Genomic DNA, 27,357 nt, shown 5'->3' with positions numbered 1-27,357 from the left:
CAGCAAACTAATACAGGAAAAGAAAACCAAATACCACATGTTCTCACTTATCAAGTAGTTGCCAAATGATGAGAACTCATGGACACACAGTGGGGAACAATGGACACTGAGGCCTTTCAGAGGGTGAAGGGTAGGAGGAGGGAGAGGATCAGGAAAAATAATTAATGGGTACTAGGCTTAATTAATACCTGGTGACGAAATAATCTGTGCAACAAATCCCCATGACACAGGTTACCTATGTAACAAACCTGCACATGTACCTGCGAACTCAAAATAAAAGTCAAATACAAAATAAAACCACAAAAAAGCAGCTGTTGTAGCAATCGAGGTGTGAGTGCACATGGATTTGAAATATGATATTGGCAGTGAAAATAATAAATTTGATGTAAGTGCAATATATAGACATAATTTAAGGAAGAATGAATAGAATATAACAATTATTTGGCTAAGTAATTAAATATGGATAATGCTTAGTGCCTGGGAAAGGAAATTTAGGACAAGGAGCCAGTTGGGGACACAGAGTAATAATGACTTTGAGGACATAACGAAAAGAACTCAAAGTGAGAATATTCACTAGACATGAGGAGACAGGACTGGAATTCAAACTGAAGGTCAGTCATAGAAATGCAAAATTAAGGTTATGAAGTCATCAAAAAGAATGAGATCTCCATAGACCAAAAAGAACATGTACTGAATTTTAAGGGGTGCCTTTATTCAAGGGAAGTTGGAAAGAAGGAGAGCCAGAGAAAAATGAAAGCATAGTAGGCTTTATTGATTCAATTGCTGGTTTGGCTCTTTGCTTATATAAACATTCATTTAATTATTTATCGTATCCCAGCTGCTGAATCAATTACCTAGTAATATTAACCACTTAACTAAAAATCAACAAAGTCTGTAAACTCTCTAAGCTTCTTTAAAAACTATTTTACATCTGTGTTATGTGGAGACAAAAGTATCAAATTTGGAATCTAAAACCCAGGGCTTAAATGCTGGCAGTCACTTCCTAAGTGTATATCTTTAGATTGGACAAGTTTAGATTGGGCAATTTAAATTCTAAAATCAGAGGCTTCAGCTCTAAAATGAGAATGAAAGATACTCCATATTTTTTAATAATTAAATGAGATAATACAGTTAAAGGAACTACGTCAGCCCTCTGCTATATACCATGTTAGTCGCTGACTCTTTCCTGCTTTTTTAGAAAATGCAACAATTGAAAGTCTACTATTTGATATATGTATGACACTCATGTATTCATTTAGTCTTTGAATTTCTATCGTGATCAGGCACAGCTCTGATGCTGAGAATACAGTAGAAAAAAGACAACATCCAGTCTTCCTGAGGCCAGAGACTAGTGGAACAAAGACTAGTGGAAGAAACAGTGAACTGAAAATACATAGAAATTCAGGCAGTGATAAACTCTTTGACGTAAAATAGAGCAGAATAAGAGAATGGCAACATCAGTTTGGGAAGGCTCTATTTCAGATGTAACACTCAAGGGACACGCAACTTAACTGAAATGAGTGAGTGAGAGAGAGAGAGAGAGAGAGACAAAGACAAAGACAAAGAGACAGAGAGCAGGGGGAGCATGCTATGAAAGATGCTTGGGGAGGGAAAGCATGTGGGGTGGACAGCAAGTGTAAGAACCATGAGGTGGCCATGAGTAGCAAGCGCGAGGATCATTAGGAAGATGGACGTGTGTGGCTGACGTGGCACGTGCACGAAATAGAGGCAGAGTTGTCAGCAGTGGGAAGGCCATGCAGGTGTATGGGCTGTGAGAAGACACTGGAGCTCTTAGAGCAAGGAGCCGTCTGCTTCGGAGGAATGTTAGAGTTCCCAAATTCAGTTAAAGAAGTGCTTGTTAAACCCCTGCATTGTGCTTCTCCATGCCCCTGATCTCCCCTTCCCCATAGCCTGTGTATCAGTGCTGTGTGATGAGTTCTGCTCTGGGTGAACTACACAAAGATCCTTCAAAGTTTGAAGGGAGTGGGAAAAATCAGTTTTAAAGGTTTAATAAGGGTTTCTTAACGAAAAAGAATAAAGACATGTCAAGTGCACACCGCTTTCCCCACCTAACTTCAAACAAAGAGAAAATCCCACCATGTGTCATTATACGCTGTCATTTAGACAAAGACACTGACCATGACAAGTCAATGGTGGAGATTTGGACTTCATGTTGAAGAATAACAGTAGCAAAGACTTTAAGTTGTAGATTGGCATCTTTAGATTGGCATTGGCATAGTGACTTCAATTTTTAAATGCTGCCAGAATTTCATAGAAAAAAAAGTTGGAGCATATGGTGATTCACAAGTGCCTGCTGGAAAATTATAAAATCAGCAGCAGTATTTCTGGCTGCTGAGATCCTGTGAACCACAACTACCTTCAAAAGATGGAGGGTAGCAAAGGAACCAAGAGTGCCTTTCTAACTCCACACGGTCTGTAGTATTTTCCAACTTGTTTCCCTTTAGCAAGTACTGGCAGTTCTATCAATCCAACAAGTGGGGAACCTTATTAATAATTATTTATTTTAGACATATCTCAACTTTAAATAATAAATATTGTACCACCACCAGTCTATCCTTTCCAGATACCCAAACTGATGCTCAGGGATATTAAGTGAATTGCCCAGTGCCAGTCAGTTAAGAAGTAGCTGAATCAAAATCTGAATGTGGGACCATCAGGTTTCAGAGTCTATGCCCTTGATACTTTACCACAGAATCACAGAGAAGGGAGGTTTTTCAAGGCATGATACTTACTGAAAATAAAAAGATACAACTTTAAATTTGTCCAAGAAAAAATTACTAAAGAAACACATAGCCCATGCAGTTTCTCTCAGAGATTCTACATGACATTATTGTTTGCTAGAAAGTAGGGTGCTAGTTGTTTCTTTTGTAAATATAATAGTCAAATCATGTTACCATTAGGACACATTAAAAATGTCAAATTACCATGGGACCTTATATGAACATATTAAGATAATAATGATAGTATTCAGTGCAATATTCAGATCAATAGTTTAAACCCAAAATATTTATACTTTCAGATTAGATGTACGCAAATGCATTGATTCATGTGTCTTTTATCTGTTGTTTACATTTTGAGAAATGTTTGAGAAATATTTCAAAATGAAATTTATGTAAATTTAAACACATAATGGTTTTATGTAAAAATATTGTTAAATTACATTTTCCCCTTAATTGTTATTTCTTGGAAATGTGCCTTAGTCACTGAAATATTCATACATTAACACAATGAAAGAAGTGAACCTTACTAGGCTTTGACTATCAGGTTTGCTGTTGGTTTTTGACTATTGTGAAACTATGGTCTGATTTCTAAATCAGGAAGAAACATGTATTGTTAATATGGACACATGACATATTTGTCTGACTGACTTTTGATCCCAGCTACACCCTCTGGCCTTTTCAAATGATTCTTTAATATTACATAAAGATAAAGGGAGGTGAGATAACTAAAGGGGGTGATTCTGGACTAGGTGGCAAAGGCGGGCAGATAACATGCTGCCTTGACATCTTCTGTGACTTTTCAGCCACTTATTTCATTAAGTGATATATCTCACTAGAAGTGAGGTAGAATATAACAAATCCATGTTTGCTGGGCACATTTTATGACAACAGAGAAATTCACAGACTGGTCCTACCTGACAGGGGAGATGGCATGATCATGAAAATGGTTTTTCCCAGGGTGAGCTTACCCATTGCATTCTGATGTGCTGATTTCCGTGATTTCCCCAAATGTGGGAAACTCATTCGATTGCATAATTGGTGGTAGTGGGGGCTGTGTTATGCTCTCCCCTTGATGTCAGTTTTTTTTTTTTCTAAAAACAAACAAAAACAATTGGCTTCAGACATTTTGAACGAAACAAGTAGAAGCTGTTTTCTTGAAGAAATTACAAGCAGTGTCTATCTACAGATACATACATATTCACACATGCTGATAAAAACACACAACCACAGAAAAACCTGTGCTATAATCTATAAACACTTTTTAGAAAAGGGGAGGGGTTGTGTGGGCCAAAAGAGCCAGGTGGGGCAGAACCTAAAAGGACCTTGAGAATGACAAACATTTGACCATGGGAAGCAGGAGAGGAGGAGAAGGATGTTACAGCTAGTGACCATAGCATAGGTAAAAGCAAAACAGGTACCAAGGAGCACACTGTACAGACCGTTCAGCAAGGAGCCCTGCCTGACTGCCAGGAAGAGGCTGCCTGCAGGAATGGTATGGAAGACCATCAGCTGCAATCTGAGGCAAGGCGATGGAGGTTTAGGCTTGCTTCAATAGGCGAGCTACTTAACACAAGGAGAACCATGATGAACCATGATGGAAGTCGTGTTGCAACATTCACATATTCACATGGTGTGGGTTGTACTGGGAAGAGATGGACAATAGGGTGGCTTAGCGATGGCAATGGGCATCTTTAGATGAGAAAAATGTGCATGAGATTTCAAAAAAAGGATCAACAGAATTGAACTGTATTGAGCACTAAGCTAGTATAGGCAGACAGTTCCAACTGGGTAAAATAACATTATAACCACTTCTTAAGTAAATAATTTGGCAGCCTGGACTTTCCCTTGCCTCACTGACTGAAGCAAGCATCCCAGACATTTGATTTACCAGGCACTCTCACGAAGTACCTCAAGGATGTGCTTCCCTGCATATGTTTTATCACAATTTCATTACGGTGTGCATATAGATTCTTCCCCTCTGGGTTTTATTTTATTTTATTTTGAGATGGAGTCTTGCTCTTGTCACCCAGGCTGGAGTGCAGTGGTGCGACCTCGGCTTACTGCAACCTCCACCTCCTGTGTTCAAGCGATTCTCCTACCCTAGCCTCCCGACTAGCTGGAATTGCAGGTGCCTGCCACCATGCCCAGCTAATTTTTTTTTGCATTTTTAGTAGAGATGGGGTTTCACCATGTTGGTCAGGCTGGTCTCAAACTCCTGACCTCAGTGATCCACCCGCCTCAGCATTTTGGGGTTTAAAGGAAGTTTGAAATCTCTGTCTAACCTTAAGTTTAAATTAATGTTATTTTAGATTCAAAACTTTCTCCTGCACATAGCAGATAATTAATGTAATTGAAAGAGATTTGATTCCCAGATGTTTATGCATTTGTGATCCCAAAGGCTTCCCTCGGGGAGTCATTCTCATTTGCAGTTAGAGACACAATGGAAGGACAGCCTCAAAGCAGGCAAACAGTGTCAGTTAAATTCAGATGTCAAACCTGGGTTTTGGTGACAGTCCTGGAACTCTCACATCAGCTTCTGAATTTCGCCAATTATGATATTACCAAAACTGCCCAACAAAGGCTGGCATCTTAATAAAAGGCCATTCTTAATTGCTCTTCCTCCGTTACTCACTAGTGGCAGAATACAACCTTTTTATAACAAAGGAAGTTTGCACTGACTTCCATCCAGAGAAATCTTAAGTAGAATAGGGGCTACAAAACAATGGTACTCCGGGCCAGGAATTTAGAAGTTAGATGAAAAGACAAATACTAAATACCTGCCAAAGGCCCCACTTTCTAATACCATCCCCTTCGAGATGACTATTTCAACCTATGAATTTTGGGGGAATAAAGCAGTCAGATGATAGCACTGTACAAAGCTTGAAAAGGTACAACACTTTGCCTTTTGAAATATCTGTAACTAAAAGCCAAATAACAAAGGTTTTGGGAGGTGATTAGGTCATGAGGGTGACACCTGCATGAATGGGATTAACAACTTCATTTTAAAAAAGGCCTGAGAGACACCCCTTGCCCTTTCCACCCTGTGAAGACAGAACAAGAAGGCATTGACTATGAAATGGAAACCCTCGCCAAAAACTGAATTTGCCAGGGCCTTGAACTTGAACTTCCCAGCCTCCAGAACTGTGAGAAATAAATTTCTGTTGTTTAGAAGCCACCCAGTTCATGGTATTTTGAACGTACAAAGAATACCAAATGTACTAAGACAGTATTGCACAGAAATTACCAGGAGACAGAGAAGAGTAGCTATAGAACATGCTCCATGCGACCAGATCTCAGCACTGAGATGTGCTTTGGAAGAAGCATGGGTTTTGTTCTGCAGCTGGGATTTTCTTATGCTCTTCTTGCCTTTCAATGACTCTAGCTGGAGCTGTGGCCTTCTATATTTTGAAGGAGACAGCCTCGAAGGCTGCCTTTTGCCAGCTGAGATCTGACACTGATTTGTTTAAATTGAGAGGGGATTTAGTCTATTGTCCCAGAACTAAGGATGGAGTCCCTGAATGGCAAGCTTCAGATGAAAATACAGTCCGATGATTATCCATGTGCGCCCTGTATGCCGCCTTGAGAAATGCATCCTAATGATGATGGCTTCAAGTTAAGGTGGTCATCATAACACCAGGCAATTTTCATTTTGGTGTTTCACAGAACATCTACCTTTCCAGAGGCCAGTTCTAAATTTTAATAGCTTCACGTTCTGGCTGATTAGCTGACAAATGCAGTTAAATAACAAGCTTTCACACAGAGAGAGATGATGCAGAAAGAAAGCTGCCCTCTGATATCCCCACTGATAATAATGTGAAGTGTGGAAGGCCTCAGATGTCTTTTCCGGATACCTGTGTGTAATTTTCATCTATATTGATGGAACTCATAAATGCACCACGTGTATAAGAAAATGAATCTGTAGAAGGTAGTCCCTGTTGACTAGGCTGGTTTTGAATTTCAGAAAGTTGTGTAACGCTTTCATGAATTTTTCTTTATCTTGGAAAAGCATTGCCATGCAATGTATTTTATAATTACTTTCAGAAATACAGGGTTTCTAATTGAGAAGTTTGTGAACGTGGCCTGAACATTCTAGCTCATGTGCGTAATTGATAGCAATGAATTATTTTACAAATAAAGATGTTTCCCCCTTGGCTCAATAACTATTAATATCAAATGAAAGCACACACTGGCATCAGGGGGAACACGGCCTCCTCACCCTTCCAATTTCATTTCACATTACCTGCTGGCTTCCAGGAAATCCTTTAGGCATAATTACACTTTCTCCCTAGGCTCTCTTCCTCCTTTAAGACCTCCACTCTGCTATACTAACCTGCACAGGGACAGGGAAGTAACTCTAAGTGCATCTCTTTTCTTTCCTAAGATATGTTGCTTAAACGTAAGGGAAAACTACTTGGCAACTCACACACACACACACACACATACACACACTCACCCCAGAATTTCTCAGCTCTTCACAAGAGTGTGTTTTCTCCTTATGGAAAAGTTGATATGGTTCCATTTATAAAAATAGCAGCTATTTAAATGGGAAAAGCTTTTTCTCATATCATCTGTGGGCCAAATGTTTTTCTAAAAACATACATTCTCTTTTTCTAGCAGAGAAGACAAATTCTAAATGGATTCAAGGTTCATCAAATTGCTAAGTTTTCTTTGGGTTAATGCATTTGACAATCAAGTTCACACGAGTGCCAAAATGAAAATAAGTAAATTAAGAACTGTTCTATCTAATTTCTTTATTAGTTCGTATGTGTGCGTTATATTTATAAACTGATGTGATTAATATATAAACTGTGTGTTAATCTGCAGTTATTTTTATTTCCTACATAGAATTTTATGTAGTGATTTTTAGGAAGTTGGGACACATAGTCAATATAAATTGTTTCTTAAATTCTGTTTTCTCTACTTCAGGGAAGCAAAAAGAGAAGTTCATATCTCTTTTTTCTAATCCATTTTTTTTTTGAGATGGAGTTTCATTCTTGTTGCCCAGGCTGGAGGGCAATGGCACAATCTCGGCTCACTGGCTAATTTTTGTATTTTTAGTAGAGACAGGGTTTCACCATGTTGGCCAGGCTGGTTTTGAACTCCTGACCTCATGTGATCCTCCTGCCTCAGCCTCCCAAAGTGCTGGAATTACAGGCATGAGCCACCGTGCCCAGCCCTTTCCAATCCTTTTTAAGCTCATGTATTCATCACCACCTTCATAAGTTCCAATTTCTCTAGCTTATATTCAGCTGAATATGACCTTGAAATTCAAAGATTCACTCTTTATCCAATGCAAGATTCTGTCTATCATGCATATTCACTGCTGTTTAAACATTTCCACTAGTGATGACATCAGACTGTGCAGGGGATGGGGTGGTGTAGGGGTTGTGGTAGGCAGGGCTTCCAAACCAACAAGACTTCTTTCATTCCTTTGGCCACATTAAATACCTATAACAGCTAACGAAAGCATTGAGATTGCTATGGATGAATTGGTTCAAGATTAGTTCGTTACCCCTGTCTGCCTCTAGCACTAAGGCTGCTCTAGGCTTTAAGCCTCCCAGTGAAAGACTCTGGATCTCAATTGGTTTCCAAGGGTAGAGAGAAAATTACAGGATACATTCTAATTACTAATATTACAGATGTTGTCCTTACATTGAGACACATCTGCCTGGACAGTGGTCACCATCTGCTCCTCTGCAACTACATAAAAAAAGGTCCAATCCCTTAAATAAAATAGTTCTTTAAATATTTGGAGACAGCTCTGTTCTGCTAATCTTAGCTTTTCCAGGCTGAGTTGTATCAAATTCTCGAATTATTATTGGTAGCATTTCTCAATGACAGTAGTAATTGCTTATATTTCCACAGCACTTTGGAGTTTCCAAAACACTTTCACAACTGTAGGTTCTTAATTTTATAAATGAGAAAACTGGGGCTCAGAGAGGATAAGTTACATTACCTTAATAACTGATTTAACAAGTACTAATGGAGTGTCTACTGTATGCTTGGCACAGCGCAAAATCCTAGGATATAGGAGAGAATACGTCAAGAATGGTGCCACCCTTCTAGCTCTTATGATCTAGTAGGGGAGGAATCCATTTTTAAAAATTACAGATGATACCCAGATAATACTCACAACTGGTTAGGACTTTAGCCCAAGTCTTCTGTCTCTAAACCAAATTAACAGACCATTAACTTCAGTACAGCAGACACTGCACTTGGATTCATGAAACCCATTTAAACTAGTCTTTCGGCAACTAGTTGTCCTGGTACAAGCTCTTCTTAAGATGTACCTTCTTCATTCCATAACTAAATGTGTGAGGAGTCTGTGCATGTGTGGTTAACTCAGAGGAGAACTCTACACTGATTTCTATAAAATTGTATTTTGCCATTTTCTTTCTATCTCTCTAAGTTGCCAACCTTCTTTTGAATGCTTATTTTATCATTTCTCACACATTTGATCTTCCTCTCAGCTTCTGTTCATCTGCAAGTTTTATGAAATTGTGTTCACCTATATCACTGACAAGAAAAAAAAAATGCCCCCAAGTGCTTGGTGTGAAAGAAAGAGTACACATTTGTCATTAGTTGCAAATTAGATTTCCTATCAGCTAAGGGACCCTGGGCAGGTAACATCCTCTCCCAGAGCAACTGATTACTCATCTGTGAAATGTGGAAACCAGGCTGGAGAATTTCTGAGGGATTTCCCTGCAGTAAAAGTTTCATAATTCAATATGTTTTAAAATGCGAGGCTGAGTTTTAAAATTCTTTCCTTCTGAGTGTGGAGAGAAGGAAATGCAGAATATATCTACTAATATTTACTGATAGGCATCACCTCCTGCTTCACTAAAGGCAGGAAATAAATCAGCAAACATTGGTGCAAAATTCGTACAATAGGGGCCACTTAAGCAGAATAGCTACCACACCTTTCCTTAATCAAAAACAATGGCTTCATGAAGTCCCTGATAGTCTATTTGCTATCTATATATTTTTTATATTTAGAAATCAACAATGAGTAAATTGATCATAAGTTACTAAGCCAAATAAATGATTAAAAATAGTTCATAATTTGGAGTCTTCAGTGAGTCCTCTTTTTCTCCTCTGTGTAGGAAAATTATCTTTGACTCTATAAGTCGTAGCCTTCAAAGGCTTCTTCCAAACATTTGCCTAATGAAAGAGAATCCTTATTTTCTAACCTTCAGAATGCCAGAAATTATTTTAGTCTTTGAACTTGAAGAATTTGTGGGGTCTTCTTTCTTAATATTGCTTCATTGCTACATAATGTATCTGTTTTATTCAGCCTTATTTGGGTTGCAATATGTGCTATTAATTTATTCCTGTCATTGTTTTAAACTTACCAATTAGAGTGAATTCAAATTTAATTAATAGAAAATTTCGCCCACATTTAACTAGAGATAAATGAGAAGTAATTATAGAAACCAAAGCTTTTCTAGCCTGAGAGAAAAAAAAGAAAAGAGAGCACCCAACCCAAAACATAATTAATCATCTCTTCTACATGGAAAGTCTGTCCTGATACTATAGTTTAAAGACAGACTGTTTAAAATGCATGTCTATGTAAAGGCATGTTGCGACTATTTCATTTTTCCATTCAGAGACGATTTGCTATTAATTATATGAAACCCTGTGGAGGCTTAATTAGCAGGCAACAATGGATTGGCTTTTAGATTGTGCAGTTAGAAAATTCTGGCACTTTTCAGCTTCTAACTTTAAAGCTAGAATTTATTTTTGTCTTTGAACTTGAGTAATTTGTGGGTTCTTCTTTTTTAATATTGCTTCATTGTCACATAATGTATATGTGACATAACATAACTGTAGCCAAATTTTCTCTGGTCTAGGAAGCCTCCCCAATGTCCTCCTGAACACAATAATTCATGTCCTATTTCAACAATGCTTTTTCTTTCCTGTGAATGTGAATGGCTGTTGTATTTGAATATATTACTTATGTATTTTATCGAAATGTATCAAGGACAGACAGAAAATAACATCTGTTTGACAACATGGTTTTATACATGTATATGTACTGGAAATGTACAAGTACTTAACTTGAGAGTTTATCTAAACTCTCAAATTTAAGAGAAAAATTTTAATCTCTCTCCTTTAAAGTATGTATATTTTTATTTCAAAAATCATTAAAATGTATTTCAAAAAAAAGAATCTAAAACCAAGTATGCAGAATCCCTAGAATTCCACACAACTCAAGTTGAAAAAACTTCAGAAAGTTTTACCTAAAAATGTTTTCAGCCCATTTCCTGAATTCATAGATCAGAAAATCAAGCTGTAATTTATATATGGGCCAGATTAATATTCAATATTACAACAACCCTGATTGAGTAAGCATCCAGATGTGTATTTGCCTGAAGTCTAAAATTTACTACAAGTATAATTTTACTGAAGCTCTCAATGCCATATTTAAAGTTTTCATTTTAGTTGTGTGCACAGACTTACTACTCAGTAAAATTGGTCCACATGAGTGATAATAATCTACTAATGCTTTAATCCTGATTTTTAGCCTAGCCATAATGAGGAGAAATCTTTTCTCAGGTCAATACTTGGGTGGGGGGGCATTTTTCACATTGATGATTAAAGCCTTGTAACATGTTAAATTAACCTTTCATCATGCGTCTCATTAGCCTCAGTGTATTTGCTGAAGCTTTCTTCTACTCTCTTTGTGGATGTAGAGATAGAATGCTACCACACTGCTAATGAAATATGGTGCCAAGTGGAGCTAACACTGTAGGGGCTTGAATCTTTCCATGGGAAAGAATATGAATATCCATGCTGATTTGCACCAAAACATCCTTCTGCACTACAGATATGCTAAGATATTTAAGCTTTAAGCGTCTTCTACAATATTTTAGATTAATTAACTCAACATTGATTTCACTAGCTTGAAAATATTCACACACTGTTTTAATTTAATATAGTTTAGTATAATATGATTTAATACAGTTTAATATAATTTTAAATCTTTGTGTTTTGTTTAATATAGTTTTAAATCTGTGCATTTTTTTACTGTTTGTTGTATATTTCCTCAATAAGTTCCTTGATAGTTCTATGTCATTCTTTGATTTAAATGATGTTCCTAGAGCACTGCAGCAGATCTTTGAGTACTATTGATTAGGTTGTTTAGAAATGCAGTGTGTTCTGTCCATTTGCTCCAAATTAACAATTTTTTAAAAAGCATCAGGTTTAGTATCTAACCATTATGCTAACCCATTTTAGCTTTTTTAGTTTCTTACTTGGTATTTTTCACTATGTAATTTAACAGGAATTACTCATTGATATATAATTAACATTTCTTTCTTGTTCTGTAGTTACAGAAATGTCATACAAGAAAAGAAAACAATTAGATGACTGTTTTGTCTTATTAACAATTCAAGTACTTTCAACCGAGCTGAGATAATAGGACTAATGCTGGTATTTCAGGCTATTCTTTTTAGTGCAACATTTATTTTATTAATCATTAAATGAAATTTAACCTGTCATTCATTATCCAAATGTTTGTTTTAATGAATCCCACTCATAAAACAGTATTTAATATTTCAGTTAAAATGTTTCTGTTTTGTAGTCTCACTAATATACACAATAATGAGATAAAGATAAAAATATATAGCAAACATGAGGAAATTACTAACAGCATTAATGTAACAACACACATTAGCCCACAATAAATGGTTTGTATAAAAATTACAGTTAGACCCAAATAATTCGTAAGTGATTCTCACATTATGAATGCAGGAAAATCCACAGGAATAAAATCTTGATATAAATGTACTTAAAAAAAAGACTTTATGTTTTTACAGCACTCTTAGATGCTCAGAAAAAGTGAGATGAAGGCACAGAGATTCCTCTTCTCTCCTGTTACCAACATCCCCCACCAGAGTGGTGCATTTGTGACAGTTGATGAACCTACATGACACATCATTAGCACCCAAAGTCCATCATTTACATTAGGGTTTTTCCTTGGTGTTATACGTTCTGTGGGTTTGGACAAATATATGATGACATGTATCCATGCTTATAGTATCATACAGAGTATTTTCATTGCCCTAAAAATCCTCTGTGCTATGCCTATTCATTCTTCTCCCCACCTCAATTCCTAGCAACCACTGATCTTTTTACTGTTTCCATTGTTTTGCCTTTTACAGTATGTCATGCAGTTGGAATCATGTAGTATGTAGGCTTTTAAGATTGGCTCCTTTCACTTAGTAATACACACTTAAGTTTATTCCATGTCTGTTCATGGATTGATAGCTCATTTCCTTTTAGAGATGGATAATACTTCATTGCCTGGATGTTCCACAGTTTATTTATCCATTCGCCTACTGAAGGCCATCTTGGTTGCTTTCAAGGTTTGGCAAATTATGAATGCAGCTGCCATAGATATTTGCATGCAGGTTTTCATGTAGACAGAAGTTTTCAGCATTTTAGGGTACATATCAAGGAGTATGACTGGTGGATCATGTAGTAAGACAATATTTAGTTTTTATGAGAAACCATCAAACTGTCTTCTAAAGTGGTTGTACCATTTTTTTTTTATTCCCACCAGCAGTGAATGAGAGTTTCTGTTGTCTAATACTTTCTTGTCAGTATTCGATTGTGTAAGTTTTCTGGATTTGGGCATTCCAAATAGGCGTGTAGTGGTTATTTTAATGTTCATTTCCCTGATGACAAATAACGTGGAACATCTTTTCATATGTTTATTTGCCATCTATATATCTTCTTTGGCGACTTACCTGTTAAGGTCTTTGGTCCATTTTTAAATCAACTTGCACTGTTTTTTTATTACTGGGCTTTAAGAGATATTTGTATATTTTAAATCAGATATTTCTATTGCAAAAAAAAACTTCCTCCCAGTCTGTGGCTTCTCTTCACATAATGTTAACAGTCATTTGCAGAGCAGAAATTTTTAATTTTAGTGAAATCCAGTTTATTAGTTATTTCTTCCCTGAATCATGCTTTTGGTGTCATACATGAAAGTCACAGCCCAACTTAAGTTCATCTAGATTTTCTCATAGGTTACCTTGTAGGATTTTTATAATTTTGCATTTTACATTTATTTATGTGATCCGTTTTAAGTTAATGTTATGAAGGATGTATGATCTATGTTTGGATTTATTTTTTGCATGTGGACGTTCCAGTTGTCCCAGTACCATTAGTTGAAAAGACTACTTTTTCTTTATTGTATTGCTTTTGTTCCTTTGTCAAAGGTCAGTTGACTGTATTTATGTGGGTCTATTTCTGTGCTCTTTCCTGTGTTCCATTGATCTATTTGTCTATTCCTTCACCAATACTTCACTGTCTTGGTTATGGTAACTGTATAGTGAGTCTTGAGGTTGGGTAGTGCTAGTCCTCTCACTCTGTTTTTCTCCTTCAATATTGTGGTGGATATTCTGGGACTTTTGCCTCTCCACGTAAACTTTAGTATCAGTGTGTCAAAATCCACCAACTAAGTCACTGGGATTTTGATTGAGATTGAATTGAATCTATAGGTCAAGTTGGAAAGAACAGATATCCTGACAATATTAAGTCTTCCTACCCATGAAGATGGAGTATCTCTTCATTCATTTGGTTCTTCTTTGATTTTTCCATTAGAGTCTTACAGTTCTCCTCATATAGACCTTGAACATCTTTTGTTAGTAAATGTACTTTTAAATATATTTTCTTCCCACTATTTTATGTGGACATTCATCAAGCTTTTTTTTGCTTGATTCAGTCTTTTCAGAGTAATGATTTTAAGGTATGTATTATTTTTAAAATAACAGATACTTTATCTTATGTGCAGTTAGAGACTTCCCTGTTGACACTAAAATATTTACATGTTGTTGATTTTTATGGTTTGCTTTTATGTTCATTTTAGAAACAATCATGCCTTACTCTAAATTATGAAAACAATGAAATACAAATATGGGCATCAAAGAGGAAAATGAAGAAACTATTTCAAGCTGTCAAGAATACATTCTTAGCTCTGTATTCAAAAGTACTTCATTTGTATAAAAAATTAAATTCAAATCCACACTTCAAATTTTTTTAAAAAGTAATATAACTGTTTCTGTCAAAATACGTATGGTCAAATGACCATTTTCTTCCTTCTGTTTAGTTGCTTATTTTAGAGAGCTTTGTCCCAACAGGGTAGCAGAGAGATAATGATTCTACTATTGTCTTTAAATTCTTACCCGCTTCTCTGCCACTGTCATCGAACTACTCCCTCTACTCCAAATCTTGGTCTGCTCTGCCCTAAATCAATGAGATATTGCTATCTGTCTGAGGCAGGTTGTATTCCAGTATCTTATCTTCCCCAGTTTGTATTGCAATAATATTGGGGTAAAATATTGCTTGGGTTTATAAAAGGGATTCAGTAAAATACAAGCACACATTTAGAGCTTGTTCTTGGATTTGATTTGCATTGTCAATTTAGTGCCTTCAGGAGTCATTTCACATTCTTTGCTTCCGCATATCAGCTTTTAGTAAAGCTTTGCTCTATATCAGTAGCTTTCAACCTGTGCTGCACTTCTGAAACCCTAGGGAGCTTTTAAAAAAAGAATGATCTCTTATCACACCAGACCAATTAAATCAGAATCTCTGGAGGCTGGCATTCTGGCATCAGTGCTTAAAACAGCTCCCCAGGAGATTCTCAAAGGCAGCGATGGTGACAAACCACAGCTCTGTACAATAGAACAGGCTGCTCCTTTATAATTATTAATCATAGTATATATTAATTCATCATCACATACGTGGCTAGAAAAAAAATTTGGAACAAAAGGATATGCGATATGTAAAGGCCTACAATAATTCAGGCTACTTTGAGGAAAGCTATCATTTTATTGTTATTTTATCTTTTGTCAATATAAATTGAGAGAATAAACAGACAAACATTACAAATGATTGATAAATTGCATTTAAAGCCTAGTTAAGATTATTTAAGACTATTATGCATAATACAGGAAAACTACCTTTATTATTTACAGTGGGTGCCTTCTGAAGGATCTGAAGGAGAATCAGTTCTATGCCTCTCTCCTTGTTTCCAGGGGGTGCCTGGCATTCCTTGGCTTGTAGACGCATCACCCTAATCTCTACCTCTGCCTCCACATGGTGTCCTCTGTGTGTGTGTGTTTGCCCCTGTGTGTCTCCTCTTTTTACATGGATGCCAGTCATGAGATTTAGGCCCACCCTAAACTGCTACGACCTTATTTAAATTAAACTTAACTAATTACATCTGCAAAGACCGCACTTCCACATAAAGTCATATTCAGAGTTCCAGGTAGACATGGATTTCTGGAGGACACTCTTCAGCCCAGTACTGCACTCATATTACTCAACTTCTCCACTGCTTTTGATGCTGTTCAACACTCTTCCGAGAACTCCTTCCTCCCATATCTTCTGTGTCTATTTTGCCTTTTTTGCTCCCTTCTGTCATAATGCCCCTAACAACATATTGCAAGAGTCTGCTAAATAAATATCTGCTTCCTCTCATAGTCTGTGCAATCCTGGAGGGCAAGGAGTTGACTTATTCAGGTCTGTATATGAACACCAACCAAGTTTTGGCTCGTGGAAGCCCGTAGTAAGAATTAGAAAAAAGGAAGAGAGGAAGAAAAAGAGAAGGTTGTGACTTCTGCCTCCATGGGCATCATGAGGAAACACACACGTGCCTTGACTTGATGGACCTATACAATTCATTTTTTAAAATATTGACATTTCGTACTCACATCAAATATCTTGTACCTGCATGATATCATGCCAGCTAGTACAGTTTCTGGTTATAAAATTGTAGATCAGGATTAATGATTATTAAGCCCGGTTTTCCAAATTATTGAGCCTCACAATTTTGGGAAGTGTGATTTCCATAGGTTTGTTTAAGAAGTAAAAGCCTGGCCGGGCGCAGTGGCTCAGGCCTGTAATCCCAGCACTTTGGGAGGCCAAGGCAGGCAGATCACCTGAGGTCAGGAGTTTGAGACCAGCCTGGCCAACATGGCAAAACCCCATCTCTACTAAAAGTACAAAAATTAGCTGGGTATGGTGGAAGGTGCCTGTAATCCCGGCTACTCAGGAGGCTGACGCAGGAGAAGCTTGAACCCAGGCAGCAGAGGTTGCAGTGAGCCGAGATTGCACCACTGTCCTCCAGCCTGGGCGACAGGAGCGAGACGCCATCTCAAAAAAAAAAAAAATAAGAAGAAATAAATAAATAAGTGGCTTCTATATACACAGAGGATTTGTTTCACATGTTGATTCTCCTGTGTGATCTTCATTTCACAACTATATGAATCTGTAGCATGAAATACATATTTGGCAAGTAAAGATTCCATAAAGGAAAGAGTAGGAAGGCATAACGAACCAATTCTGAGATTTCCCTAAGCAATCAGTTCACCTGCTTGCCTCCATGGAGGCCATCTTTGTCTTCTAGCACAATTTGTGAGAGACAGCAAGGCATCTTTTTACCACTATTAACCTAATCTATGGCAGTGTTCCCAGGGACCAATGTTGTCAGTTGTAGAATAACGCCATTTAGAAGCTGGTTGGGTTTACAGTTGCAGCCAAGCAAGGGTCTGCATTGAATTGGCCCAAACAGGGAATTTTCAAGTAATTTATCTATCTTTGTATGTGTGAGTTTTTTAGTAGTCAATTCAATTTTCATTAGCTTGTCAACTCTAATATCTGACAACTGAAATATAAAGTAGGGAGGGGAAAGAGTAGAATTAAGAGAAGGAATATATGTGCCAGAGGCAGAGTATTATCATTTTCTTGATGTAGTCATGATGACTTAAGTCATCCTTTGCTATTGCTTTCATATAAAGGTTGTAGAATATATGAACCAAATCAAAATGGGACAAGGAGAGCTGCTTGCTCACAAAATGCCTCTGATCTATTGTGTGCACGAAGCATGACTTTATGACAAACACATAGAGACTCTAGATGGGGGAAGTTACAGTCCGTGAGTGATTTTCATATTCAACCCAGTGGGATCACTGTCATTTAGTGGTATATTAAAATGCTAATTCTCATGCAAGGTCAAATTCAACTCCATACAAGCTGTTTTAAAATTCAGAATTGGTTGCTTTATGAAAAGTAAATTTGAGACTACTTGGAAATAAAGACTATTTGAAAATTTTCTGGCTTCCTTAACTTCAGTACCTCTTGCCATTGTGTCACAGCTTAGGTGTGGCAGGGGAGGTGCTATCTTCTGGGTAGAGACCAGGAATCCCACTAAGCCTACATTGTATAGGATGGTCCTACGACAAAGAATGACATGGCCCAAAAGGCCAATCATGCCAAGCTTGAGAAACTGCTCAGAATAAGCAGGGAGAGTGAAGAAGCAAGCTGATGCTCAAACTAGTGAATCTCATTTTGTTGTTAATCGCCCCTTTTCTGCAATACTCGTGGGTTAGGGAAAATAATTCTAAAGCAAGAGCAAAGACAGAGTTGGGAGATCACCAGTGAGGTTCAATTTTCCATCACAATCACTCTGTTCCACACCTCAGATAATCATGTGCTTAACTGCGCGATTTGCTTGACAATTACAGAACACTTTCTCATCCATTACTACCTTTGATCCTCACAATTCTGTGGGGTAGTAGGAGCAGGTGCTGAAATTGCCATATGCAAATCAGTGAACTGAAGCTTAGAGACCTCCAGCAGGGGCAGAGGGTCAGCGGAAACTATCCCAGGGTTCAGCCAACAAGAAAGTATATTGGAATCAGGGTATTAAAGTAAGAATAATAAAACCAACTAAAATTTACTGTGCTTTTTATTTCCACTCTGTGCCAACAATTCTTAACAATGTCAGTGATGGACCTCTGTGCCCCAGGGGACAGACTTCTTACTAGCTTCTGCCACTTTGGTCAGCTGCTGCTCTGGGGAGGTTAACTTTCTTACTTCAAATTCACGCTAGAGAGGAAAAGGAAATGCATACATATAGGACCAAATTTCACTCCTGATGTCTCCACACACAAAGCTCCTTCAGCATGCCAGTCTCAATCTGCTGCTCTGGGGAGGTTAAGTTTTGTTTGTTTGTTTGTTTTTTGAGACAGAGTTTCTTTCTTGTTGCCCAGGCTGGAGTGCGGTGGTGCAATCTCTGCTCACTGCAACCTCCGCCTCCCAGGTTCAAGCCATTCTCCTGCCTCAGCCTACCAGGTAGCTGGGATTACAGGTGTGCATCACCACACCTGGCTAATTTTTGTATTTTCAGTAGAGATGGGGTTTCACCATGTTGGTCAGGCTGGTCTCAAACTCTTTACTCTCAGTTGATCCACCCGCCTCAGCCTCCCAAAGTGCTGGGATTACAGGCATGAGCCACCACGACCAGCCAGGAAGTTAAGTTTCTTACCTCAAATTAACGCTAGAGAGGAAAAGGAAATGCATAAATACAGGACCCAATTTCACTCCTGATGTCTCCACACACAAAGCTCCTTCACCAGGCCCATCTCAATCTCGTCATTAAAGTAGTATTTCCTTATTAGGAAAAAAAAGAACTACGTCCTTAAAATACTATTCATTCCATCCCATGGGTTGAGTGCATTACATATTGACAGTGGTACATTCCAGCCACCTGAGACAACCAACCTTTTTATGCCAATCAGTGCTACAGAGAGGTCTCCTTGCCTTACAGCTGGCCTAACCACAGCTGGGGATGACTGACTGGAGAATGTTGTGATCTTTGACTTTGTCACAGGTAAAATGGTGTTTCTAACTGTAATCACAGGTCTCTGTGCTGTGCCTTTCACTTCATCACACCCTATTCTCTCTAACTCCAACCCTGCCAAACTCATTAGGCCAAATTTGCTTACTTCTGTGCATTCTACACACTTCCGACAAACCCTATGTTTGCCTTTCCTTGTGATGATAAAGAGAAATGGCAGTTAGGGTCTGAAAGATAGCCTCTGACCTTTTTATGATGGGGCTGAAGGCTGGACGCTGGAGGCAGGGTGTGTGTTTGGTGCAGCGCTGATATTCCCTATGGCTGTGTCAGAGCCTGCCTAAATACGACCTCCTGACTAGCATGAAAATATTCCTCTGGGCAAGAGGGAAAAATATGACACCATGAGAGGTAGGATTTGACATGATACAGATTTGGAAAAATGAAATGTGACAATTGCTAATTCCATACAGTTCAAGGAAAACTGGCCTATTTCAGGTTCCCAGCAGGTAATTAATATTGACGTGTAAAGAAAGGTGGCAAACTTACAATTATTTTGATTGTATTATGGTTATCTCCATTCAACTAAGGGAGTATTTGCAGCAATGCCGATGGGCCAGCTATTTTGGTTTTGCCATATTGTTTCATTTCTTGACCCACGTTACATAATCACTCAGACCAACAACAACTGACTGAATTGTTATTATATTTATATGTATTACCTAAGTATATATTTCCTGTTAGTCTTTCAATGATAGCTCAAAGCAGATAGAGTGAGAAGGACAATTATGCCTTTGCTTGATTTACTTGAATATAATGCCTCCGACAAAGGTATTTTTGATATAATAAATGTGCAAGTTTCTTGTTTAGAATCTTAAACTCGGTCCGAAGGTTGGGATTTTGCACAATGGGGTTAGGAGAATTCACTGAAATACTTATCCAGCTGAAGGCAAATATTGCCAATTTCATATTTGTGTCTTGCTATTTCAAAATATTGCATTGCCAGGCAAGATTTACTGCAGCATTCTGTAGCTTAACCCTCTTTCACATAGGCATACATCCCTCCAGGCTTTTCCAAAGCATGTTTAACAGTGCTATTAGAAGTAAGACAGAATGCTCCTACCATTTGGATTTTGGCTTTACCAAGTTTATTAAGTCTGTATCCATGGAACAGGCTACTCACAGCACAGCACAGTACCTCACATGGTTGCTACACAGATCATCAACATATACTGTTTAGTATTCAAATATCAAAATCAGCAGAATCAAAAAGGGCTGGAGTTAGCTGGTTCCTGTCCAATTCTAACTCCCTGGCAGCCTCTCTCTTAGGGACTCTTGTGTTGGTTTGTGTTCCCGGAGATGGGAGCCTTTAATTATGATTTTAAGCCATTGGATTATGAACTGAATAATGGCAGAGAAATGCCTACCCAATTGCCATTAGTGAGGACAAGCATCGTTTTCTTGATAAATTGTAATGTTTTACTTTTTTTAATTGACAAATCATAATTGTATACATGGAGTACATAGTGATGTTTTTATATATAATGTACAGTCATCAGATCAAGGTAATTAGCCTAGCCATCATCTCTAACATGTATTATTTCTTTGTATAGGGAACTTTCAAATCCTCCTTCGTGATCTTTGAAACTATATAATATATTATTGTTAACTATAGTCATTGCTGCTAGCTTGACCAAGAAACCTAAATAAGCATTTGTCTATAGTCGACCTTTCTGCATGCCTCAGAACAGTAGAAGGGGACTTGCTGACGGAGACCCACAGTCACGTGGGGTCCAAGTTTTGAACTTTACCCTGACTGGCCAAGTGACAGGCAGCAGTCACTGTGGTCTTTAAAATGCCCCAAAATACAACATAGATTGTGGTATAACTTTCTCATCTGAGTTTTCCAACTAGCAAGAAAATCTCTGTGTGTGTCCTTATCTCTCATTTTTCCTCATTTTTAGACAGTACGAAAGTTAAAGATCTGGTTTGTGTTTTCTCCTGCGTATTCTGTGATTTATTTGAAGGTTTGCAAATTATATAAAGCTAAAATTTATTTTTACATGTAAACTAAATAGAATCACATAGCATTATTTTGTTGTTTTGCTACAACAAATGTCTCTAATTTAAGGCATTGGGCCTTATAACCTTTGTTAGTAAATGGAATTGGAGAAGAAGTGTGCCTAATTAATATTTTGGTTTGAAAAGTAAGATTACTGTATTAGAATTTTATCCAAGGATTAAATTTTTAATAGGGGATTTAGGTGAAGTAATACTTTTTTTTAATCCTTCAAGAGAGTAATTAATTCTACAAAATATTAAGCTTGCTGACTTTGAATATTTTTAAATACTTTATATTTATTAGACAAATGCTCATTGTCTACCTGCTGTAGGCTACTGTAAGACTTACATTCTAGTGGAAAAAGACAGATCATAAACAAATAAGTTTCAAAAATCAGTGGGTATTGGGAAGAGAAAAATAAAGTAATGGAAGCAAGACAGGGAATACCAGGGAGGCTGGAAGGAATTAAAGAAAATACTATATCAGGTGATCAGCATGCAATAGATGCTCAGTAAGCACTTGTTACCATTTGAATGAGTACATAGATGGATGAGGTGGTTGGTTAAGGCAATTTCAGAGTATCACATGCTAAAAGCAGTTTAAGGGATGGGAGCCACTGGCGGCTTTTGATCAAGGGAACAGCATGAACAGTTCTTTAGGCATGTGAAACACTGGAAAGCCATTTTCAAAGTGCACTTTATGCTTACTTTTCATCGATTTTATTGCCACTTTAACTCTCCCTGAGACAGTCTTTGTGACTCTGAAAATTATCATGTGAATAGGCATCATTTAACAATAGGTATTGATAGGGTGAATATTAAGTCACCAAATAAGTGGAGGTCTTAGACAAAAGCCGTTTTAATAGAGGGTGAAAGCTAGAAAGGAAGCAGTGAACATAGAGTAAGCCCCAAATAGATATATTTTATTTCCCAGACTCCAGGAACTGAAATGCTTTCAAAGAATCTGATAGGAATAGTCTTGCCTTTCATTCTCAGATACCGGTTCATATTTCACTCAGGTTTGTTTCTGTCAAAAATAGTTCCATCTAAGGATACTTTGTATGAAAAAGTAGATTTTCTCTTTAGTTGCTAGTACTGTATTCTGTGCAGAAATGACCATTGGAGTCACCCCTATTTTTTGCAGGCTCAGGGGTTGGTATTAGATGAAGAGACACAAGATTTCTCTGTCGGTTGGGAAATCCTTTTTCCTCTTAGGAGTTTATTAGGTTTTTTAGCTGCCACTAAGTTTAGCTTATAAGAAGAGATGGAAACAGCCTCTGAAACTTCCAGGCTGATCCTTTCATTTATCTAAATTCCTGTCTACCTCTGCAGAAAAGGGCTAGATAATAAATCTGATCCTCTTTTCTCTACAGTAATAGCTCCCACCCAAAGACTGTTATAAGGCTAAATAGGACAGGATCTTAAGGACTGAGAAGTGCCCTAGAGAGCATTGCCTCCTCCCTCTTAATTTTACAGCTGAGCAAACTGAAGCCCAAAAGATTAAGTTATTTTCCCACGAGTCACATCAGTAGGAAGGTCATATGTAAAATTAAAATAGGTGAGACAGTTATTCATTGAATGATGTGAACCTGTCTTTCCAACCTAGGGATCAGAGGTTAAGAATTGTAACAATGGGTCGGAGGGTAATGGGCACTCAGAGAATCTGTATGAATGCCAGGCAACCAAGCTACGATGGGAGAGAAGAGAAATAGCCCAGCCAGATACAGTCTGCGTGGGCTGCACCACTGGCCCCACCTCTGCTAACTGCTCATTGCCCACTGATGCATTATGATCTTTAGCCATCCCGATCACTCTTGGGTTCATCACTGCATTCTCTACTCCATCCCAGGTTCCCTAGTACATGTACATATATATGTGTCTCACCCCCTCAAGATTCAGACTCCCAGTTGAGAGCATCTGATTGGCCACATGACATCATCTACAGTTCCCTAATTGCTGGGGTTAGTGGAAGGGGACAGAAAAGTTAGGGATAGACTCTTACCTCTCACCTGTCTTGTGACTCTACCCAAATCAACGTGTGTTTGGATGCAGAATTGTCAAAATGACAATACTCAAGATAACTCTGTACAGTAGTAGCTCTGTTCTGCACTTGACTCAGAAAGCAGTCATAGTCATAGCTCTGGCATGCTCTAAACCAAGATTTGGCTAGAAATTTGATCTCTTATGGAAAAGGTGCTTTTATTATTGTTGTTGTTTTCTCAGGGAAGAAGCAACCAAACATCTGTTGAATCTTTAAGTCAGATTGTCTCAAAGCATGCTAGAAACAACACCTACATCAGAATCAGCTAGGGTGCTTATTAAAGCAGATACCTCGTCCCTCAACCCAGAACTGCTGAATTGAAATTCATGGGGCCCAGATACAAATGCACACTGAATTGTGAGGACTGCCGATCTATACTCGGTCACCACATATGTTCCTGTAGGATGTTACATCCTTTCATGGGCTTTTTCGATTTGTTGCCAACCACATAGAGAACTAGAAAGTTAGGTCAAGAAATAAGAGAAAGTATTAGTTTTAGATTCCTGGGTGCCAAGCAAGCCCTGCAATTATTTAGTTATTGTGTCTTTATGGTTACTGTATCTTTATTGTTACTAGGTCCACATAGTTACCATGTTATGCTCTACAAGGGCAGAAGAGTAAAATATATTAAGCTACTAGCAAGTGCTCATCATACTCACACTGAAGGAATTTGCTAGCAAAAGCCATATTTGCATTCTAACTTGGTGCAGTGATTTACAAGGTGTGGTCCCTAGACAAACAGCATCAGCATCACCTGGGAACTTGTTAGAAATGCAAACTCGCTCCTACTCTGTCCCCAGACTTACATTTTAACTAGCTTTCTGGGTGATTCTGATGCATGCTAAAGTTAGAACTGCTGCTCTCAGCTTCCATTTCCTTGTCTGAATAAAACAATGATAATTGATCCTTCATAGTTTTTCTTTAGATTATTTTCTGTTGTCATTATAAAACTAAGATAATGTACAGAAAGGCACTTAATTCAAGGTAAGTGTTCAATAAATAGTAAGCATATTATTGAGCTTATATTTAATTTACAAACACTGATCTTATTTTCTAATTGTTTAACTTCAAGAGAATCCACAGGTTGCCTACAATATAAGCAGTCATGTTAGATGTTTTATATATATAAGTTCTACATGGGGTGCAGAAGTTGTAAAATTGTGATACTTAACCAGGAAAATGGCAGATTTTTATTCTTCCATTTTAGAAATTAGGACCAGGCTACTTACTTTTCTACTGTCATTTAAATCCACTTTAAGGTATTCACAATGACTTTAACATGACATTAATAACCTTACTGGGTCTTTGAATTTCTTAATCCCAGTTTCCTGGGGCGAAATACAATAATCTGTATCTCTTCATCTTTGACACGCTGATAAAAATCCCTGAACCTGGATTTGCATTTGGTTTTCAAAATCAATCCTTTTGCTATTCAAAGGCAAGGCAATTGAGTGAGGTTTGAGATTGAAATACGTATCAACCCCACTAGAGGGTGACCTTTATCTAAATCAGGGTGCAGATAAAGTAAGGGCATCTTCTGTAGCCATCTCATAAAATTGGATTGTATAACTGTTTACTCAAGGTGAGGGAGAGGCTGAGAAGTGACTCCTACGTGAATAATTAATAACTTTCAATTTCTAAATAATCTAGTAGTCTTGTGGGAATATTTAAAACCAAGCTATTGCAAATTTCACAGTTTGTATTTTAGGATAAAATTCCTTATTAATAAATTCAGCTCTGAATTTTAAAATTATCTGTTTCAATTCCAGTTCAAAATATATTCCCCCCTTTTCTCCCAAAAGGCACACGCAACTAAACATATGAGAAAATAGAACCCCAAGTTTGTTTCATAAAAACAAGCAAACAAAAGGCTATAGGACTTTGTTAAGTTTTATATGGTGATTTAAAAATAAGACATATTCTCTAGATACCAAAGAAGAAAAAGAAAATCCAAATGTTCACATAGTAATTAGAGAGCTCAGTTTAGGTCAACCTTAAGAAATTAATGCTGAACGCCATATTTAGTTTATCTTTTATAGTTCAGATTTAGAAAGTAAAACATTTGTGTTATAACTCCTCTGCTAAAATCTCTCAGTTAGATATCAGAGTTCAAGGTTATTCTTAAAACCGCCTCAGTAAATATCTTTTTGTAGTATTTAAAATTTCAACTCAAAATGTGCAACACTGGGAATACAAGTAATATTTATGTATTCTGAGCACTTTATTTACTAACTTAATTTTTTAAAATTTGATCTTTAATAATTATTGACAAAAAAAAATCTGGGCTCAGGATAGTGCCAATTGCATGAAAACATGTAGATTCAATGGTTATTTGCTTCTTTTCTAGGACAATTTTGTTTTTGTTTTTGTTTTTTTGGTGGTAGAGAAAGGAGTCTTGCTCTGTCACCCAGGCTGGAGTGCAGTGGCGCGATCTCGGCTCATGGCAACCTCCGCCTCCTGGATTCAAGCAGTTCTCCTGCCTCAGCCTCCCCAGTAGCTGGGATTACAGGCGTGTGCCACCGCACCCGGCTAATTTTTTTATTTTTAGTAGAGACGGGGTTTCACCATTTTGGCCAGGATGATCTCAATTTCCTGACCTCATGATCTGCCCACCTCAGCCTCCCAAAGTGCTGGGATTACAGGCGTGTGCCACCGTGCCTGGCTCTAAGACTATTTTAAAGAGTGTTTCTAGAACACTGAATGGTTATCTTACAAACAAAAAAACCAATTAACCTCATGCAAAACAAGACTATAGCAATTAAACTTGGATTCTCAGGTACAAATGACTTTCATTTTTATCTACCTCTACAAACCAGAAAAATAGCATATTATAAAAATGCATTTCTATTAAAACACAAAGAAGGGTTTTATGTGGCATGAATTAGTCTAAAATAAATTTTTAACTTTAATCCAAGTTCATAAGGAGACATTAACTTTGGAAAAAGGTAAGTCTTTGAAGAATGGATAGCTTTATCATTATTGTATTTTTGAAGGAAGGTTGCAGTCTGAATTGAAATCTTTCTTCCAAGAAAAATCAGCCTGCTGTGCTCTCATACTAAAATAGTATCTGTACAATGGCATATGATTTTTATATAGAATTGGGAAGAGCTACGCTAATAACTTTTACAATCTCTCTTGTTCATGTATTATTTACCCAAGAATAGCTACTCCTATCTTTAAGATTAGGTACTTTTTCCATTAATTAAAAAACTCCCATTTTAAAACTATAGAAGACATTCTTGAAAAGTATATGTGGGTTAAGAATAAGCATATACTCTTATCACTAACCCAGCCTAAAGCTGACATGGGGCTAAACTTTCCTTTGCAAATTAGAGTTGAAAGAGAAAAAATGCAATTCAATTACCTCATGAGGAAGCCACTCAGATTTTCCCACCTGCTGCAGACTAATCAGATGACAAATATGCCTAATTGTCTGTCAGCTGATAAGATATGACAGTCCTGTCCATGTGAAGAGCAGCAATTCAGGGAGTTTCTTCAATTCTCTCTCCAGTTTGAGATCAAATTACCCCAATTTTTCTGAATTCCTTGAAAGTTTGATCTTATTTGTTTTTAGCCAACTCTTTTGATCATTATGTTTTATTTACTCAGTTTTGAAGAGACGGGGTTTTACTCTGTCACCTGGAGTGCAGTGGTGTGATCATACCTCACTGCAAACTGAAACTCCGAGGTGCAAGCGACCCTCCTGATTCAGCCTCCCAAAGTGCTGGGATTACAGACATGAGACACCATGCCCCACCTCTGGTTCTTCATGTGTAATGTAAAGTTTAAGAGGCAGCTGACAGAAATAAAGAAAATTGGGAAAGAATATACAAGGATTAAGAAGGTGGGCAGTGTAAAGTGAGAATTGT

General features: G+C 37.5%; 1 protein-coding gene and 1 non-coding gene across 6 annotated transcripts in view; both read left to right on the top strand.

The window, feature by feature from the left end:
• FGF14 (fibroblast growth factor 14) overlaps positions 1 to 27,357 on the top strand; it is a 686,118-nt gene that overhangs the window by 624,559 nt on the left and 34,202 nt on the right. The window lies entirely within an intron of this gene.
• On the top strand, positions 3,648 to 3,812 carry LOC115835347. Its single transcript, XR_004030330.1, has one exon. It is a non-coding gene; the product is annotated as a U1 spliceosomal RNA (small nuclear RNA).

The sequence above is a fragment of the Nomascus leucogenys genome, chromosome 5, assembly GCF_006542625.1.
Source record: "Nomascus leucogenys isolate Asia chromosome 5, Asia_NLE_v1, whole genome shotgun sequence".
NCBI lineage: Eukaryota > Metazoa > Chordata > Mammalia > Primates > Hylobatidae > Nomascus > Nomascus leucogenys.
This window is presented reverse-complemented; position numbering and strand designations above follow the sequence as displayed.